Source organism: Ischnura elegans, chromosome 1, assembly GCF_921293095.1.
Source record: "Ischnura elegans chromosome 1, ioIscEleg1.1, whole genome shotgun sequence".
NCBI lineage: Eukaryota > Metazoa > Arthropoda > Insecta > Odonata > Coenagrionidae > Ischnura > Ischnura elegans.
In genome coordinates, this window is record NC_060246.1 from 44,617,125 (window position 1) to 44,633,472 (window position 16,348).

Sequence of the window (16,348 nt, forward strand, 5' to 3'; positions counted from 1 at the left end):
TTAGGGACATGCATGTAGTATATATGCGCTTCTTTATTATTATTCCATATTGTCGATTACTGAATGATTAATATGTGCAAGTATAATTTCAAAGTTTAATTTTTTCCTTTATCTACCTTTTGCAATTTTTTATTTTATCCCGTGTAAGGACAAGAAAATTGACTTGATTGATTGAAATTATGACTTGATTGGTGACACCATGTTTGATATGAATTTTCAATACCTTTTTCCAAGCGAAGCTCTATCTGTAATTATGTATGGAAAGAGCTGCCTTTGAATTTCACCATTTTTGAATTTTGCATTACTTTCTTTCATTTGAAAAATTCTGCTGTCGATTTTATTTTATTACATTCAACTATTATTGAAAAATGTGCCAATCATCAGTCGTATTACGCCTTGGAGTCATGAGTATCTGAAATGGGGCTGTACCGTCACTGTTTTCTGCATAGCCTTGTATTTATTTCATCATAAGCGTTGTCGTGTCCTTAGTATTTCTTTACATGTCCTCTTTAAATCATTTTTGCAAAGCTTTGAAGAATGCTAAAGTAACTTCAATAAAACCTTTTAAAATCCCTGAAATTATATGCTCAAGAGAGATAACCTATGATGTAACCATACTATTCTTACTCTGGATTTTTTTCTGATCTAATTTCCATTGATATGTTTTCTATGCAACGGTGCCCTCAAAAGAAACAGAACCCTGTATAATTGCTGCCGTCCAGCCTAATGTCTCGTAATGTCCGTATTTTAACCTCAAAAGAAGTTCCTGGGATGTTTCTTCTCATGCAAATTGCGGAAATTTCTTTCCTTTCCAATAGTATTCTCTGCCTGATTTGGAAAAATTGTTATTCAGTTGTGATGCCTTGGGCTAAGCGCCGCAGGTCGGTAGCTTTCGACCATTCCGCCGTCTTTGCTTTCCATAATCCCCGTTAAATTATTTTTATTTTTCTATGTATTTGTTAGTTGCCCTCAGGTTATCCCACCCTTGTTATTTCTCCAATTCAAAGTCATTTGCATCAATTTTACCTTTTTATATTGATGAATATAGATCGGTTGAAAATGGTGGTAGCTGTTAGGAGGATTTTTATTGGCCAATCCGTCGATAGCATGTATATAGCTGTTTTTGGAAAGGCTGGTGCATATTCTAATCTGTAGTTCCGAGTCAAATCGCTTTACGGTGTGGAAACGTGGGCTCTGAGGGAAGAGGATAAAAAAGATGGAGGCTTTCGAGATGTGGGTGAGGAGGAAATTGGAAAGAGTGAAATGGGCGGAGAGGAAAAGGAACTGTGAGGTGAACGAGATTTGGAAACTTCTCTCGGAGATGATGCATAAGACAAGGGGGTGTGAACTTAACGGGCACGAAATGGGCAGGTGATTAGCTGTGCTAGATGGAAGAAAGTTGTTAGCGGGGAAGGGGGAGGTAAGAGGATTCATGGACAGAATGGAAGAAAATGGCCTTTAATTTGTATTGAAGTGGGAAGTTCAATTTGGGAGAGGAGCAGGCTTTGATGATTTACATAATTCTCCATGTAAAACTACCGTAACCGATAGAGTAGGTACTTTCAGCAATAGTAATAATAATGATTTCGTATATTATATAATAATACATATTAATAATAGTAATGATGATAGCCATATGACCTCTGGTTTTTCATAACACGTGGACTCTTTTTTTGAGTGGAAAAGTAACTGTATAAATTTATTTTTGTATTTTTGTCCTTATTGTAAATGTTCTTTGCCAGAGCAGTGTTTCTTATCATAAACCTTCGTTTGATTTAATATGAGATATACTTGATAGGTCAGTAGAGGGAATGTTTAATGTTTATCCCATATATCGCTGCTGCTTATATGTGCTCGAAATTTTTTAGTGCTGTTCTGTCTCATTTTTTGAAGTTGTATTCCCTTGTATTCAGTTGCGTATATTTTACATAATCCCTCTTCGTATAGAAGTTGAGCTAATTTTCTTGTGAAAATCTAAATCGTCTGGGCGGGTAAAGCCTTGCATCGATAGATACGTGCACGCACAAAATAAAAGCTTTTTTTCTCTTCAAAGGTATTTATTATTTTATGGAAAATATTTTACTAATATATTCTTTCTGTTTTCTTTTATTTTCCGGAAATTCCATAACCATGGTGCTTCTGCTCGGTGAAAATCCATGACACTGCGTTGGAAAACATCTGCTAATGGCCCTTGCCTGATTTATGCTGTTTTGATCGGAAAACCTGATAATCTTCGCCTATTTTAACATAGGATCCTACTTCGGTGAGTAATTTTTCTTACTAAAAGGGAGGTGAATTTTCCTTAAGGTTTGTTTCTTCTCTTATTTTTCATAAGTTGCTGCATTATCCGCACAGAAGGCCCATGTGAGACCTTCGTGGCTGAATTAATTGTCGCTAGAATTCTTTTAGCTTCAATTTCTCTGTTATTTTTTTAGTATGTTGGCAGTTTTATTCATATTTTCCGAAAGAACCTCCTTATCTCTTTCTTAGGCAGGTTCAAAGTACTAACATTTTTTTGTTTATACACATTTGGCAACATTTCATATTGAAGGTTTTTTTTACTTCATCTTGGTCCTGTATACATTTTTCCTAACCATGGTATTGTTAGTATTGCTTTTCTATTTGCTCATAACTTTCTAACGTTCCAGTAAGAGCTGGATATGTAATAGATAGAAATGTATTATTTTCATGAAACCTGCTCATAGATTCCCCGCCAGGGAATAATTTTATCAATACGTGACAGCAACAAATAGAGCAATCATAAACTTTCCGATAAATAATCTATTTAATTATTCTTCAAATTATGTAATGGCAATGCCTAAGTGTCATGGGCTGTATAAGTTAAACTCCAATTTTTAATGTTTTAACCGTCACTATGCGTGAGCTACCGTTATTTCAATTAGCCTTAGATCTTTAACGAAAAAAAAATTGTGCTCGTGGGTTAATTTCCATTTTAGGTCTAGTGTTTATCCTCCGTTGAGTATTCTACCTTCCTCAGTCGTAATATGTTTTCTTTCTTTCTTCCATGTGACTTGGCTGACACAATCTACCTGTGCGATTCACCACCATGGACGCATCTTATTCAACATTGGGGTCACTAACCTTGTCTTCTCATTATTAGGGCGTGAGTATTTTGTTGATAATTTATTGTATAGAAGTATTTTAATATTCTATCGATTGTAGTTAATAATTTTAGCGGATTTCCTTTGGAGATATAAACATAATGTTACTACAATTGTGCTGTAGAATGAATGCACTAGTTTTGTGGTTGACACGGTGATATTGCCATGTAAGAATCTCGTGATTCGTGCATTATGGATTCACACACTGTTGTTGAAAAATTGGAGTTCCACCCTGCTTGAACCAGATGGTACTCCGTGAATTGATTAAAAGTTGTATCTGTATCATTCATGTAAAATAATAATCCTATTTAATCAATTAAGGGCCAAATTGGCCGTATTATTTGTTATTAAGTCTACAGGAGATGTGCAGTGGTCATTCACTGATAATATGGGATAGTGATTCCAGCAATGTCAGGCAGTTGGTTTAAAATATTTTCTCTTTAATATTCATAATCACTACCGTGTTTGGCTCATTATTGATGGACTTACAAGTATGGGTTAGTCATAGAAGAATTGTCTCTTGTATAGTCTCGTACCCTGGTTGGTATTCTCCTCAGAAAATTGCTTGAAAATGGTATTAATAGGAATCAATAGTTCTACAGAAAGTTTGAAATTTTATAAATCCTTGTACTTAATTTGAAATTTTAATTATTGGTCATGGAACTACTGATACTCGATACTATGCTGTTTGCAAAATGTTATTTGAGCGATCCTCTTACAATTTTGATGACCTATGCATGCATGGTTTGCTATATCTTCGTATTATTTCTTGTTGACTGTTGCTTATGTTCAATATTCATGCATGAAACATGATGATACCACTCAATTGTGTCTAAGTGCTGTGTAGCGTGTCCATGTCGAGTGCTTGAATATTCATTGGAAATGTAAAATGTGGGGATGTTTACAGCTAAAAGGCTCTGGTGATTATGAGGAATCCAAAACCTTGAAAACGTTATTTTAATGCATACTTTCGTCTCCCTGCGTCATTTTGTTCTCTGCGGAATATCTCACTTTTCATCGCCACACTCGCAGAACCGGATCTCCTCGAGACATTCGCCTTTTTTAATTACCGCACCTTCCGTTTTCTACCCTGCGTTTTAATTTCATCCCACCCTTTTGATTGCATCGTTCTATTCAGTCCCGCGACCTACCCAAATGTCCGTCATCCTCTTACGAGCACGGTATTTTTTTCTCGAGAAAAAAAAATACCTTTCCCTCTCGCTTCAGCCTGCTTTGTTTTGTTTTCTCCGATCCCCTCACTGTAAGAATCTCACGCAATCTGGGCCTCGGTGTTATCCTCCCAGTGATGCCAAAAGCTCCTCCCCTTTCCTCCCCCATCCCTAATGCCTTTACCGCCCTCAATATGGTGTTTCCTATGCAATGGAAATCTCTACCTCGAGGAGGTGGGACGGAGAGATGAAATGTGTCATTTTCATGAAAATTTCCTGCTATTCTCTTCTTCTGTGTGTGCTTCATCGACTGGCAGCCACAAAATACGGCTTTCATTGCTATATGTGTTTTCTGGAAATTGAATTTCAATATCTACATTTTTGTGCTGGTTTTATCGGCTATTGTTATTTAGACATGCAAAAAATGTTGATTTATGCCAGAATATTTCTTCGTTTTATAAAAAAAGCTTTGTACTTTGTGAATCGTCAATCGTCAAGTTATTTTGCCGATGGAAGCTTAATCTTCCGGCATAATTTGTGAACTGTTTGAAAATGTCACTACGATCGGATGCAGTAACTTGGCTTTAAACTATTGGGATTGAAATATTCACATTTTCAGTACCCTATTAATGCTTTTAATCGCGGTGGATGACTTTTATGGCGGTTGCGCTCGAGAGGGACTTAAATGGATTGACACCATATCTCTTTAGAGATACCGTGCTAACTACTGAATGTATCATCTAATAAGGAAAGTATAGGAATGAAATTTCGATTTGTTCCGCTTACGATTGGAAAAAAGCATTGAAAAAAGGAAATATGCGTTCGTGTAGCCTAAAGTATATTAATTCTTAAATTATGTTTTCATACTTTTATTTAATAAAAACTAAGCGGAGCAAAGAAAGAAATAAAATCCAAAATTAATTCGCCTTACGAAACTTTATTTTCTTAGAAATTAATCCGGAAAATTTCAGTAACGTATTCAATTTCTGCTCGGATCTACCTTTTCCTAAGAAAATTCCAATGAGAAACCAAAGGTACCTCCGAAAGAAACCAAAGTTATCGCCGATAACAGTGAGCCCCCTTAATATATGTTGAATGAAGATCTCGAGGCGAGTCCCAAGTATTGCCGCCAAGCACCAAACGGCAAGCTCCCCTTGCCCTCTACCCCTCCTATTAGCTATTTCTATTTCACTTCCTCTCCGTGCACTTGTTTCCTGCAATTGTTGTTGAAATTACTCTTCGGTCTCCCTCCTCTCCTCCTGTTTAAAAACACACTAAGTGGAGCGCTCCACATTGAGTGCAGGCTCCGTGTCTGAGGCATTTGTGCCCGAACCTAAATGTATTCCAAAGTACGCGCTCTGAACCCGCTCATCCTTTATTCACGTTCTCCGTATTATATATGCACTTCTGGCAAATTGTCGTTGTTCGAGCGGTAATCACGATGCCAGTATTAAAAAAACATGCCTCGAAAATTCCTCATTAACAGTATTTTATCTATTGTCCTTTACATTTTTATCAGGAGAGGTATCCAAGTTATGTACCTACGAGTATGTGTATGAATGTCGCTTTATCATTTTTCCCACGACCCTCTTGTCATATCTTGTTCTCTTTTTTTGTTCCATTATTTTTCGTCCTTCTTCAACACTTCTTGTCATAAATGAAAGGTAAAATAAAAAACAGATTCATTATTCTGCATATTTACGTGTCTATCCTGGCTTTATTTCATCTCTTTTGTAAAGCTTTTCATTGTAATTAAATTTTAGCAGGTTACACTCCCAATTGATCAGTTTTAATGGCTATGTATGCTTTTTTAGGGAGTTTGCAGTAAAATAATTTCAAATTCGCAATATATTTTGGAAGCTACTCGCTGATTTTCATTTTTCATGTAATCATTTAGCCAACAAATAAGTCTTGCATCTTGATCCAAGGGATTCTATCGTGTTCTTTACTCATTTAAAACTTCTTCCATTTCCATTCCATTTGTCGACAGCGTAGGCCTCAGAAGGTTTACATTATACCTACAACCCTGAACTAAGGCTTCGCTTATGTCCTCGCAAAGCACTCTACTCTGGGTCTGTTGTCTCTAAGAGGATTTTTATAAAAGTTGTGTTTAGTTTCAAGGAGTTAAAAATAAGAAATTATTGCACAATGGAACACAAATGAAAGAGGGCGGGAGGGAAGGAGCTTACTTTGGTGTTCGGTTCATTGTTCATCGCTAGCTAGTTTTTTGAACGACAATAATAGGCATTTTTTAATCATTTGAAATGTTGAAGTCTTTTAAGTCCCTTATATTTTTAGTTCTGTTCATTTTAACTAGCACTGCAAGTGTACTTTATTTAGACTGATGTAATGGTCGATGCTTCCGGTACACCAAAAAACTCAGTTTCTGACCCGATAAAAAGTTTTGATATTTTAATAGCGGGCAGCTTATCTCGTTTCAGATTATTGGGAATGGTCATCTCTTGCGTCAATGTATCTTTGGAGAATGGAGACAGAGTAAAAATATATATTTTTAGTTCAAAGAGTGTATTAAATGAAGAAAATTGTTGAATTTACTTTGCATCAGTTGACTACGGAACAGAACTCCTAAAATGCGAAGGCTATGCTCAAGTGAAGGGTGTGAGTTTGCTTGCTATCACCGGGATCTTAATTATTCTTTGGCTTTCTTTAAGTACGTTATTTGTTTCATTTTTTTCTGCTATTATCTAATTCTTGATGAGAGATTTTTATATTTATGCTCGAATTTTGTTGCTCTCTATAGTAGTTTTTTTACTTATTGCGTATTATAAAATATCAAGGAAAAAAAGTGGTCGGATCGCGCTTACATAAAAAATGAAGAAAGTTAGGATTTATACGTCTTGGCTTGACGATGAAGTTATTTATCGCAAGGCATTTCTTATCCTGACATGCATTTAATGGTGGTAAACAAGACTATGAAGGAAGACGGTTTAAATTTTCAAATGATGCCATGCGAGGGAGTGGTAATTCTTGGAAACTTTTTCATCTGAAATGTGGTGCAGCCGTCCGAGAATTTTTTTATAGTCGGAGAAAAGAATTCGTCTTCATCATACTGAGCCGACTCCCCTCACCTCCACGGGCCTTATAAGGCCGAAAATTAGTGCAAGATGTTCCTGCTCTCGGAACGAGTCTTGGAAGCATCCAACCCTTGTTTACACGCGTACGGAAATTACGGGCCTCCTCTCCCGCCACCCCGAATATTACCGAGGCACGCTTACATACCGTTCTCGCATCCCAAATTTTTAACGGAATCCCTTGTTGTACACGCATAAGGATGTTCCTTTATATTCCCTCCCTCTCTCTCTCTCGTTTCACGATTCCCAGCTTATTTCTTCCCCCTTTCCTACAGCTTGGTTTTGCCTCCTTTAGGGAATCCTTTCGAAAATTTCCCCGCCCCCCCTCTCCCTCTCCTTTCCCGAAACACCAATTTCTCCTCATTCGCCTCACACCCCTTTTCATTCAAGTGAACAGGTGCCCGGTCTGTCGACCTCATGCCCGAATCGGCGGAGAACCCACGGGTTTCGACGCCCATAAATTGTGCTTCCCTCCGCGGGGAGCTCCTCGCCCGATTCCCCGCAGAGCCTTCGTCTCCTCATCGCCGGTGCCCGCGTGCACGGAAAATATATATATCGTTTTGGAGTGGGGCGGTGCAGGTGAAAAGTGTTCTTCCCCCCCCCCTCCCCCCCACCCTTCGAGAGACCACGCCTGGCCCTTATCAATCCAAGCATTTCGTTCTCTTTCTCTCTCTTTCTCAAACACTCGCCAGCCTAATTATTCCGTCCTTCATTTTAACCAGTCCGTCCGTATCAACGTCACTCCCAACCTCGTTGCCTGTCAAGCGCGGAAAGTTTTGTTTTTTATTGGTCTCGCAAGTCGCGTTGTCTGATGCCTTTTTATTGTATTTGCTACCAAATTTTGTTCCCCTTTCCGAGTCACTAGCGCTCCGTGTTACTTATCGTTCGTTTTTTTCTTATATGTACTTGTACCCGTTTTGTCGTTTTTTTCCTTAAGCTTATTTTTTTCATGCAATTAGCACATTACGTCGATACAACACATCGACGCAACTGTCATTTTGTTCTCAGTGACTTCGACCTTGAAATGGGGGTGCCAAACCCGGAGAATCTAGCGTGTATAAAGACAGACTTCTTTCAAAGAGCTGATTTTTTTTCTGTTAAAGGGTTTACAATGCGTAAGTAGATTTTGGAAGCCACTGGAGACTCGGAGGCTGCGCGCTAGGCTTAGATTGCTTGAAAAATTGAGAATGGATATCCTTAAGAGCGACACGGAGAACATATTATTAGAGCCCTTCTATATTTCCGTGTCCGACAGAAGCGATAAATTATAGAGATGTTTTGCAGAACGGGTAGATATGGCAATTCGTTTTTCCCTGGACCCATGAAGGACTTAAATAAATGCTAGTCGTAATTTTCTTAAAGCACTTCCTTCTTGAGTAAACGGCTGGTGTCCTAACACCCCCTGCCTCATGCCTTTTAGGCGGCTTGCGGAGTATTATGTAGATGTAGATGAAGTAAGGCCTGCATCTCAATTTTCGATTGTAATTTCCATTTGTGTCTTTCTTATTCAGACAGCAGTTCGTTTTCGCGTCTGTTTCTCTTGCTCGGGATTTCTCCCACACACTACGCTTATCTGCACTTCCATCCGGGACGCCAGTTTTCGAGTTTTATCATACTTATGGCTGTCGACGTCTCTTAAACTCCTTTTCCTCCGTCCGTTTCGTATGATGCATCAAAATTTTCCTGTCACGTGTCTGTTTTTATCCAAACGTATCTGTCTTCCTTCGTCTGGGTGCCCAGTCCATCGGTTGGGATCTCGAAAAATGAGCCGTGACCACCCATGTTAACTTTTTTTCGGATTATACATTCATAGCCATTTCTCTGGCTCGTTTCGCGAGTCCAATTCCATCGTCTCGCAGTCGCAATCAGCGTGATATGTAATTATCACATGGAGTATATCGTCGGAGAACCTAGCAGCTTACAAATTACGCCCTTGGCTGTCTCAATCTCGCAAAAAAACTCGCTGTTTTTTCAGACATATTTTCATGTTGTACGGATATTTTCGTGTGCTTCTCTCCCATTTCCTGTTCATTTTTGAAATGCCTTGTTTATGTTATCAAACTGAACGGACAAGCCATCAATTCCCTTAGAAACAAGCTGTTTCAGTTGTATTTACGATGGGTATCATCTCTGTAGTAGCCCTTTCGAATGGCCAAGTTTTGTTAGCCCGTGAGATTATGTCCGCATGGAAAGAGATCTTTTTAAGTTAATTATGTGTTGAAGCTAGCAATCAGTTGGTATTTCTTGACAAAACAGTCCATTTTTCCCAGAGAAACCTGGTATGTTAACAAGATGTAAATTGAGACCAATTGGACGTTTTTATGTCAATCTTTGTTGTACCGGTCTGCGCATTCTGCGCTATCAATTTTATTCGTAACTCTGTAGTTTATTTTTTAATAATATCACCATGAATTTTTATGACAATTGATATTCTTCGTCCACGATGGGATTGATGGGAGTATTTGGTCAGAGAGACAACTCTGCGTCGTTGTAGTTTCAGAGGAGAAAATTATGTTGCCTACCATTTTTCTTTGTGAAAGAAATGCTTGGACGAAAAAGGTCGACTTAATTTTGTCGTTGTTCGTAATGAAATGTTTCGAATTCGCTATCATGAGCCTGAATTAATGTATATTTTATGAGTTGGCGCTTTATTTATCCCATTCTTTCATACCAAGTCACCTCTTTCAATTGTCTCATTTTCTAGTTGAATATGTCCTTTAGTAATGCATTAAAATCCGTACATATTTAGGATGAGTAGAATTTGACTTTTTTTTAAGTATAATAACCATTGAATCAATTCATTATTCAGTCCAAATTAAATCCTTTGAACTCATATTCTCTGGTGTGATATGCCTTTTCACCATCTTATGTTTCAGCTAAACCTTTTTTCGTAAATCACTCGATGGATACGTCAGTAGAGTGTTATGATGTCTTTTAGCAACTAGCGAATTAGGGTTCTCGAGGTCGCTCATGTAAAACGAGGTTTGACTGAGGAAATTGTCAGAACTCCTAGGAATAATTATAATTAAAGACAAGCGCGATAAGTATTTATTTAATATTCCTCTGATGATACAATATTGTGTTTCAAAATATATTTCCTTTAACCATGGGCCAATTAAAGTAAGATTGTGGTAGAAAAGCATTTCCTTAACAATTGCCCCTGTTATCATTTTAATGGTACAACACTGCCTCTTTCTTTATATTTTTAATCTGTTATTCCTCTATTGTGCGGCAATCGGGTACTCTTACCTTCTTAATTTCCTTAGTGCTTGTTTTATCATAAAAATTCTGCAAATAAGGCAGTAAGAATCACATCAAAAGGTATGTTTAGTTACAAATTTGGTTGACAGGCATTTGGTATTCTGGCGTCTCTATTGTTTTAATCTTCGTGACGAAATCTGCCTCAGTGGTTGTTAACTCTCATTTTAGCATGTCTCAAGCCTTAATTTTCAGGTAATTCTGCGAGCTCTATATGCTTCGTTTACATTTATTACTTAATGATGGGGATTGCAGCTCTTGCGAGGAAGGGCTGCTCTTGTAAGATGTATCGGATAAGGTCAAAAAAATACTAATCCAGGCAGCAACCGTTGAAACACATGTAACGCGCAATTTGAAAATACATATCTGACAATTATTTGCAATTTATTTGGAAAGCACCAACAACTGTTACCCTTTTTAACAATCTTAATACCTACGTAAAGCTGCTATTAATTGACGGGTTTCTCGAGTGCATAAACCGCTGGTCATAAAGACATCATGCTCTTTGAGAAGATAAGAAACCAGTTTTCAGCCACCTGAATGTTACGAGGTCAATATTTTTAATACTCTCTGCAGAAGCATGAAGTCCTATCTTCATACCGCATCAACTGTGTGAACGTGTATTGCTCTATTCAATCGTTTACCGAGCGTATTGTATATAATTTTATCGGCTACACATACTATTTAACGGCTGCTGGGAAATGGCATGTGCATTTTGTGTTGAATTCTCATGGAAGTTGCTGCAATTACTTTATTGCTCTACGGCACTTGGTAAGCTGATAAAATATTAAAGACCCTGAAATTCAAGGAATTCTAATCAGTGTAGTTTTTTCCGAAACTATGTTTTACCGTTGAACTTTATCGATATTTGCCACATTTAAGTACCATTCAGCCCATGAGAGAGACTACAGTTTTTCGCAGCGAGTCACTGCGGACTGGGTGTGGGTTTCATATCTTCAACGCAATAATAATATTTAAATGGTGTTTGGAGTGTGGGAAATATAATAATAATGCCTTGGAAATGAAACTTCAGAGCTTCGTGAACATTTTCCATGGTAAGATACAGGTTGAAATTTTAGGAATGCGGCCCTCTATTTCACTGAAACCCCGCGGTCGATACGATATCGACACTCAGACAATCGGCAAGTTTTCACATACATTTACAGATGCATATGCTGATAATAGTCTGATGGGCCAGTTTGCGCTCAATTAAAAGCCCGTGATATTCACTACCTCCAACTCCTGTTTTAGCAAAAGAATAGTCGCTGGCTTCCGGACTAAATTATTGGTATCAATGCTTCGCATTGAGATGGAGTTGTACCTCCGTCCAAATCCGAGTCGTCGCTATAAATTATTTTCATGAGTTCAGAATAATTGTTTCATTTATATTAACAATACACTTTGATTCTAACTTGTAGAAATGTAAACATTTACATAATTAGCTGGATTTGAATGTTATAGACTACGGAGCTTAATCGCGTACCTTTCCCTTGTCTTCCTCTTATATCTTCTATTTTGTCAGTTGTCCATATTTTCAGTATCTATACCCTGCATCTATCATCATTGGTGTTTGCGACTGTCGTGTTGCTCTGAATTTAAGTTTTTTTTTAATAACTTAATGGCTTAATGAATGTCTTCCGATACCTTATCTTAACCTATTCTATATATACCTTATTCTTAAGTTTTCGGTTGTTTTTCTCATATATTCTCAAGTTTTCCTGCTGGGTTTTGTGTTTGAGTTATTTGAATTCATCTTACCTATTGTACTGGTATTCGACTTGTGTTTATGTATTCGTAATTTCATTCTGTTTGTCTGCGTAAAATACAATTTTATACGTGAAAATTCAATAATTTCTATGTTTTTTCATAGATATTTTTAGTGCCGAAATTTTTAGTTGGGATTTTATAATTTTATCTATTCCCTATCAATGGCAATCTATTATGCGGTTTTTTTTAGAGGGGTAGAAAGTGTTTGCCTTTTTCTTGGAACCATATGACGTCGCGTCGCAATTCTCATTCAGAATTAGCATTGGAAACCTTGATGATTTAGGAACGAATAGAGGGGACATAGTGAACGTTACCTCTTTCTTTTTCTCCAGAATTCACCTTCTCTTACTTCATTTTCTTTCGGTGAAGCTGTTCTCGCTTGGTTGGAAGCACAGCTTTTTGATGAAATTACAAATGGATCATCATCCATCCAGTTTCAAGGAAAGATTCACCTCTATCGGCTCCATTCCATATCATCTCTATTATTTTCCCTCCGTTTTACTCTTTTTCGTGCGACCCGTGTTAATCAAAGTGCGGAAAACATTTAATTTCGTGAGATCTCGTCTCCTTTCGCCTTTGCAGACGTGTCTAATCCTCTGGCCGTTTATATCGTCATCAACACGGAATGGTGCTAATTTAGGATAACGTTCCCTTCCCGATCTTTGAACCCCGATCTTCGTATCACGCTCTCCTCAACCTTGTTTTTTTAGCCATTTCACCCCGTAGTGGCTTTTGCGATAAATGCGAATTCTCTTGTGCGCTTTCATCATTATTTATGGCATTCGCCAACTGCCGTACCTCGCTCCATTTTTTTAATCTCCCATTTCTGCCATATTTTTTTTACCCTTTCTCTCCCGCCTGGCCCTCGCGTATGATCGTAGTCGTGGCCTATCAATCCAGCGGCATCTTGGCGTCCCTTCTGAAGCTCTTACCGTGCAATTCTCTCATCTCGCTACCAAAGCTCTCCGTTTTATTCCCCTGTGTTTATTCCTTTCTGCCTCGCATGACCCGCTATCGTTCACCAAAATGCTTGGGTTCATTTTTTTGCGTTGGCTGTTGCTTTTCCTGATCGAGATATTCTTTCTTTCAATGTCAGTCCACATGAGACAAGGGAATATGAAGTAGCTTTAGTTCAAGATCAATTTTTCCGTGAGAAAGGAGTTTCCCTTTCACTACGACCATGCGGATTTTTTTCAAGTTCCATACTCAAGTCTCCAAGAATAAATTCCTTAGCTTATCGCGACATTAAGATGCTTCTCCTATTCAAATCGTTCTTCTTTGGTCATTATAGATCGCTCACAAAGTTCTAGTACATCATCTTTGCTATTTCGTGCGGTATTTATTTACATCGCTGTTTAGCGTAGACGAAACATACCCTATTTTCTCAGTCGTAATTGGGAATGATCTCAATTTTAATATCATTTTGTGCTATCCTCCCTTGATTGAGTATTTTGGACTTATTAAGTAAAACATATATTGAGCGTCTATCTTTCGGACAGAAATGTTTTACCCGCTTAAATAAGGGTATTTTGTATTAGGACAGTATGTAAGCTCGACTATGACTGCAAAAAGAGGAGATGAAATCACTGGATTGATGTAGTTGTGTCCGTTAGTGTATAGTCGTGAATTGAATTAATGCTGTGCGGACCTCAGTTTTCCACCACAAATCTCAATACCACGAGTGTGTGAAGGAAGGAAACGTTTGCTATCCCGTTCGACATCTTGTGCCTTTCCATCCTGCCTCTGCCTATCACCAACCCAAACCTATCCCTTATATTTAGGCCTCGTAGTAATGAGGGTTTGAGATTAAAGAGAGAGAAAAAAATAGGGTATAGTTTGGTCGAGGGACGGACCCAATCGGAGGCGTTTAGCAAGGCTGATGTTGGGCGGCGGATTCGACCTTTTCAGCGGCCCGTCATTCTTGCCCGCCTATCCGATTATTCCTCGGGCGGGCGAGAGAGAAATTTGCCCCCGTCGCGTACCTGGGGCCAAATAGCCCCTATTCCTCGGCTCCCCCTCTCCTCTCTATCGTCCCTCCCCCGCTTCCCTTCTTTTCAGCTCTCGGGACTATACTTCTCTCTCTCTGGGGTGAGCGAGTACCGTAATTGATCTGGAGGCGATTTCGCTCCCGATTTCAGCATTTACTAGTATTTTGGAGAGATTGCTTTGGGCTTCTTTTTTTTCATCCATCCGTAAGGGCAACTCACTCGTACTCTCCGGGGTGACGCAAGAAAACTCTTTTTTCCGTGGTGAGAGCGAATTCACTCCTTTGAAATATACTGCCTATATTTTCAGTTTCATCTCGGCGAGATATTCTTTTCATCCGCTCTGCTTTTATTTTTATCCACAACGTTCAATCTGAAAGTACTTGCGTTATTGAAGGAAATAAAATTATTTTTGGTGTTGTAATCAAACGTGTATGTTCAGTTAAATGATTCTGTTACTCCAACTAATGGTGTAGTAAAAATCGTGTTGCCCGAAGAATCATGCATGAAAGTTTTTGAACACTTGTCTTACCTCAGGAAATTTTACTTATTTCTTGTTTTCTACGTAACAGTTTTTCCCATGTATATTATAAGTATTACTTAGGGGATGGTTATCAAATTTTGTCTTAAATGGTCTTAACTTTAAATCTTAATATTTATTTAGGTAAATCAGAGACTAACATTTGGTTTAGTGTCGCCTATATCGTGTATTTCAGCTAATGAGGCATTCGTGTAATTTTTCTTTCCGTTTTTCATTTGTTTCTCTAATTTCAATGGGTCAACAATTCATTGCTCTTCCCGGGAGTATTCATTCCACCGTTTATTGTATTGCATGTTGCCGTAGACCTGAATACCTCCACCGGCATCAAAGATCAAACCGATTATTCGCTATGTGTTTTTATTATTATATGTACACATTATGTGTACCAGTTGCAGTGGAAAATGATGCAAGAGGTTTAATACCAGATGTGTTGTAAATAGTAATTGTGTAGAAATAAATGCTTTTCTCGGGACTCCATGTCGGGCCCGATTGATTCACTTTGCGCGCCGCTGAAATAATGTTGTTTTAATATCCTTTTCTGCTCAGCATTCGTTTCATCATTATCTTCATTAATATTTCAACCCCAGAAAGGGTTTACTGCGCTGTTTCTTTTTTATTATTCTCTACTCTAGGTCAATCCTCTTTCACAATTCGTCTTGTGCAATTCCTATTCTGTGAACGTAACTTCCGTTGGCCTTTCTGTTGCAATCTTCCTTCTATCTTTGCCCATAAAAAACAATTATTCTTTTAGCGTAAATTATTTTAATCCAAGGGCGCCAAAGCTAACGTGGACGCTTGGCATTACAACTTTCCACAATTGACGAATTCCTTCTTGTAAATTCATGTATTTATTTTTTCACATTGCCTTTATATCTTGAGCATCCTCCTTTTTTATTATTCATTTTATTATTGGTCAGATTTTCCAGTGTATATGACTAATTTCTTTAAAATACTAGTGAGGCATTGAGATCGTTCTAAAGTTACCGACATTTCTTTGGATTATGTATCGTCATCCTCATCCCTCACAATCAATAATGTTGGGATATTATTCCAATGAAACTTTGACCATCACTGAGAAGTTATTTTTTACCATTTAGCACCATTTAGTTGCGGAGAACTCCCTTTTAATATAATTTTCATACCTTAGGATTGGATATTTTGATTTCTAACCTGATTCTGTTCTCAGTGAAAAATATTCCTTTCTAAACAAGACAACATTTCCAACATTTTTAATGCAGACGAACTAAAATTTTATTTTTTCGGTATTTTTACTGTATTTTTTCTTTCACCGTAGTTTTAAAAATTTCAGTTCATATGAATTATAGAGGGTGGTTCAATGATGTAGGGGGAACTGGCAGAGGGGAATCGATTACTACTCCATATGCTTCTATCCCAACTTTAAAATAACTTTAAT